Below are 5,095 nucleotides of genomic sequence, written 5' to 3' on the forward strand. Positions count from 1 at the left end.
ACCTTTAATCAAACTTGTCTTTGTTCCCTTCTTTTGGTAGAATGACTGAGTTTATCTACTTCCACAGTTTAATTATTGTGCACTAGGTAAATGGTTATATACTCTAAATGCATCAATACACATATTGATTCATCAGTCAAAAGTTGACTTTAATTTTAAATTAAAAAATATGAAATTCAAAAGTATAAGTCAACTATTAACTAATAGCTCAAAATAAATAAATAAATAAATAAATAAATAAATAAATATATATATATATATATATATATATATATATATATATATATATATATATATATATATATATATATATTGATTTTTTTTGGAGGTGACACAGCCACAGCTTATTTCTTTGCAAAAAAAGAGAAAGAAATGAGCTCATTAGTGCATATAGGCAATCAAATACAAAAATAGAAGAGCTAAACATGAATGTCTTCCACAGTATCTTTAAAATATAATAACCAAATACCATACACTTGAAATGCATAAATACAACCTTACATGAGTTAAAATGATTGAAAACAGTAATAGCCATGAATCCAAATCATCAGATAAAATTAAATAAAAATCATTCATGGGAGGAAAGATAGCCTTACATGTTCCATATGCATGTCTACAAGGTCATCTAAAATAATTGTTACAACCACAAAGAGACCCAAAAAAAAAAATTACAATGTAAATATCATTTTACTTACCCTTGAGCAACGTTGTCTTTGGACCCAAAAAAAAATATCTCTTTTCCATTTTTATGATTTAATTTTTGTCAAAATACTTTTTTCATCAATGCAAAAATAATATTGTCAACACTTAAATTTGGTTGCATATTGTTTATGACTTTTTACCAACCAAGTAATCTTTTCTTTTCTTTTTTTTGGTAAACTCCAACCAAGTAATCCACTACTTAATACTTCTAAAATCAAATACCTAATGGTCGACTGAAGTAAAAATAATATTTAAGAAAAAAACTTGGCAATATTAGAAGATGATTAAAAAAAATTTCGCATTATATAAATTTTTTTTTTTTATATAAAAAAGCATTTCCTAGTTGACAACCAGAAAAAAAATACCATTAAAAGGAAATTTTGATATAATTATGCAATATAGCTTAGAAAATTAACATCAAGCATCTCGAAATATTGGAAAAATGAGTTGGTGAGTTTTATAGTTTAGTCTTAACCATAAAAATAAATAAATAAATCATGACATGTCATTAACACCTAGCAAGTTAGGTAAAGCATTTTCTTTTAAAAAGTTTAAAAATTAATTTATTTGGGAGACTTTTAAAGCTATGGAATCAAATTCAGGTTATGTGGTCGTTTTCAACGCTAATTAATGTGTAGCACCGGTGGCCTAAGATCAAAATTGAAATTTTGATACAGATTTCAATCTCGATCATAGGCATGCTATGACGTTAATTGCGCAACACTAAAACACGGTCCATCCGAAGATACCTTCACTTTACTGTATACATGATTAACCAAATAATATTTTGCCAAAATAAATCATTAAATTAATAAATTAAATAATATTTTCTTTTAGGTAGCAAGACAGGCTCAATACTAAGAACACAAAGCTAAAAGCACAAAACATTAAGCTGGCATAGCAACTCCATTCATAAAATATCATTATATTTGTAAATTAAACAGCATCTCTAGCTTTCTCTTTCAAACTCTTTATATTAAGTTGCAATTTAAAATATTTATTTAAAAAAGTGCAAAATTAAAAGAAAATAAAAAATAATATATTTGTAAGAAATATATATATATATATATATATATATATAAAACTTAAAAGAAAGTTAGAAAATGCATAATTTAATGAAAAATTATAATTTTTTTAATTACGATTATGCAAATAACTAAAACACTTTAAGGGCCTGTGTGGTTACGTGAGTCAGGAGATTTCAAATATCTAGAGATTTCAAATCTATAGATTTCATATTTATGGAGTTATAATTTATAAATATAGATGTTTGGTTGTGGAATGATATATGATTCATCCTATAAAACTATTTGATTGATTAAAGAAAGTTAGAAAATGCATAGATTTAATGAAAAATTATAATTTTTTTAATTACGATTATGCAAATAACTAAAACACCTTAAAGCAAGGTTTAAAGTATTTTACTATACAATACTAGCCAATATGTATCCATATTAGATACAACTGATACCATACCATACATCTTTCTTTTGGATTGCACTAACAAGTAGCGGTTAATGTAATACAATACTCGTTACGAAACAATACATCTCTTAAGATCACTAGACCAAAATGATACTCGATATTGATACTTTAAATATCACATAAAAATAATAGAAAGTTAATTAAAAACTTAGTGGTGAATTTTTAAATTTAGGACAACCCCGTGATTTTGGTTTCGTATGTAGTGGGGGTGGATTAGAAATATTAGTTTCAAAGAGGGATGCCATAAACCAAAGAGGGCTTATACTTTTTGTTACTTACCTCATTCCTTAAAAAAATCATGTACGGTCCACAATAGTGCATATTTGTACCAAATGATTGGCTGAGATTAAAAGTAAGCTTTTAAATTTTAAAACTCCTCAATAGTCTTGTAATTACTTTGTTTTCTCAGCCAATCATTTAGTATACATGTGCATTGTTATGCACAATAGAGACTTGTGCACTGTAGAGGATTTTTTTCCACCTCATTGCACCCACCACACTCACAAAGAAAAGCCCAAAGCATTGTGAGAAAAAGAACACAAGAAATAACCTTTACACAATACACACCATACAAAAGTATAAATTCCAATATTTACAGTGGATTAGATTTAGGTCAAGTCATCAAACAATTGTTCTTGAATTCCAATCTTCTATCCTAACAGAAAGAGACTTGTATTCCTTTCACACTTATTCACGACATATAAGAAGATGGCCCACCTATAATTTTTATTGTTAAAATTTGAAATTGGACCCCCTCATAATTTGTGGTGGAGAGTTGTGTGAAGGAGCACATACCTCTATCTGCCGGATAGAAAATTTCAAGTGTTATATTTACCATTTATAGTGAATGCTACTTGGACATATGGAATGCCTCGCATCTACACCTACACACGGGGGTAAGCAACACGATAGTTAAACGCTTAAAGCCCATAAAAAAAAAAAAAACCTGAAATTCATTATACTTGTGCACTCATTTCACTTGCTCTTATGTGTCTGCGATGAGGCAATACATTGCATTTGCTCGAGTGAAAGTTAGTGTCCTTTACATAAGGGGTTAGCTCACTTGGTAAAGACACACACTTCATTAATAAGAAATCAAAATTCAAGTCTCCTTGGGACTAGCGCTAAAAAAAAGAAATAACAACAACAACAAGAGAGGGTCCAAATATATGCATCGATTGGATAACCCCATGTAACCTAATTAATTTATTTCTTTTTTTTTTGGGTAAAGACCTAATTAATTTATTTCATAATTCAAATTTGAATTCAAGATGAGTAACGAACCTTATCTCATCTTCTTAGAGTTTGTATCCAACCTTCTTTCTAGGGGTGATGTATGTATCCAATAAATCTAATTTGAAAATCTGTTGTATGACCTTCCACCATCAATGTGAATACGACGGAAGACTTCCATTCTTATCTTCAAATTGTTTCCGAATTTATCAATTTCTATCTATATATGCAACCATCTGATCAAATTCATGCGCTCAACAATGAGTGCTTTCAGATCGAATGAATGAACCAATACGGAAATAACAATGTCAATATAGGGTTGATTGAGTGGTAAGATTCAAATTTCTCGAAGGGTGGGTTCAACCCTTACAGAAAAACAAAATTAACAATGGATCCAAAAAAATTATGAAAAAAATTTACAAATTTTATTATGTGCTGATTTAGAACAGGTTGAGGACAAACTTCTCTTTCGGGCAAAATCAATTATAACTCAAATTTCCAGTATAACAGTGTTATTGGGTTACCCTCTTTTCTTTATTACAAACGAAACCAATGCAAGAACAGATTGAAATGAACTGCTTGCTGCCAGCAGAAATCACAAAGAAACAACCATTTTTGAACTTGTGAAGAATTGCAATGATCAAGCTCACTAATTCTTGCCATTAAGCTTCCAAGTGAATTCCTGCAATGAGACAAGAATCTGCCGTAGGATCTCCCTGGACATAGGGTCGATCAAGTTTCCTTCCTCGTCAAACTTTTGTGGAGGATTAAATGCAGGCACAAAGAACTCTGGCTTGTTAATGAAGTGAATGTCAACATAAACCCCAACTTGACGCAAATGGTAATGTGATCTTCCACCTCCAAAGCCTCCTCCGGCACTTACAATAGTAGCTACCTTTCCAGCCCAGACGTTGGCAGGTCTAGAACCCCAATCAACTGCGTTCTTCAAAGCAGCTACAATCACAGAAGAAAGAGGAATACAAAGGTTAGCAACAAAGTAATAAAGCCCAACCAAGCTATATGGGTATAAGTTGAGTTATACCCAACTTATGTTATTGAGAAAGATAAGAAAGTGAAATTCACAGCTACAAAAAACGAGGGACAGAGACAGTACGGGTAATGGAGTAGTTGTACTCCGGAGAGGCGAAGAGAATGCTGTCGGCGGCAGCAATTTTCTGACGGAATTCCTCAACCACTGGGGGCAAACTCCATCGACCTCAAGGTCAGTGTTGAGCAAAGGGAGTTGTGAGATATCAACAAGCTCAATATCCATTTCTGGGATGGACGCCTTGCATATTTCTTGAGCTGCAAAGTAGAAAAGCAGAGAAAGAATTAGAACCCAAAATTAAGCTACAATTTACAGAGAAAAATGAAAAACACGAAGTGATCGATTGATGAATTTAGTACCAGCTCGGACAAGACCAAGGTGGTAAGATCCTTTACGGAGAGAACCGCAGAGGGCAACAACTTTGAGAACCATCTCTTCTTTCTTTTTTTTTTTCTCTTTTCTGTTGGAGTTTTCTTTCTGTTCTGTGTGTAGTTCCTAAGCTTCAAGCACTGAAGGTATAATTTATAGAGGATTAGATAGCGTTTAATTAGATCCGATAAGAATCTAGTTCAAGACCTCCTGATCCTCATTTAGTCTAGGTCATCCTATGAGGCAGGTGAAGATTTT

General features: G+C 31.4%; 1 pseudogene across 1 annotated transcript; it reads right to left on the minus strand.

Moving 5' to 3' along the window:
* Positions 1–3,834: 3,834 nt before the first annotated feature.
* LOC149009985 (NADPH:quinone oxidoreductase-like) lies at positions 3,835–5,095 on the minus strand (annotated as a pseudogene). Its single transcript, XR_016174587.1, has 3 exons — positions 4,828–5,095; positions 4,535–4,725; positions 3,835–4,374 (listed from the first exon to the last, which is right to left on the minus strand). The product of XR_016174587.1 is annotated as an NADPH:quinone oxidoreductase-like (transcript).

This window comes from Hakea prostrata, chromosome 7, assembly GCF_041222555.1.
Source record: "Hakea prostrata isolate BN-2017 chromosome 7, UWA_Hpros_2, whole genome shotgun sequence".
Classification (NCBI taxonomy): Eukaryota; Viridiplantae; Streptophyta; class Magnoliopsida; order Proteales; family Proteaceae; genus Hakea; species Hakea prostrata.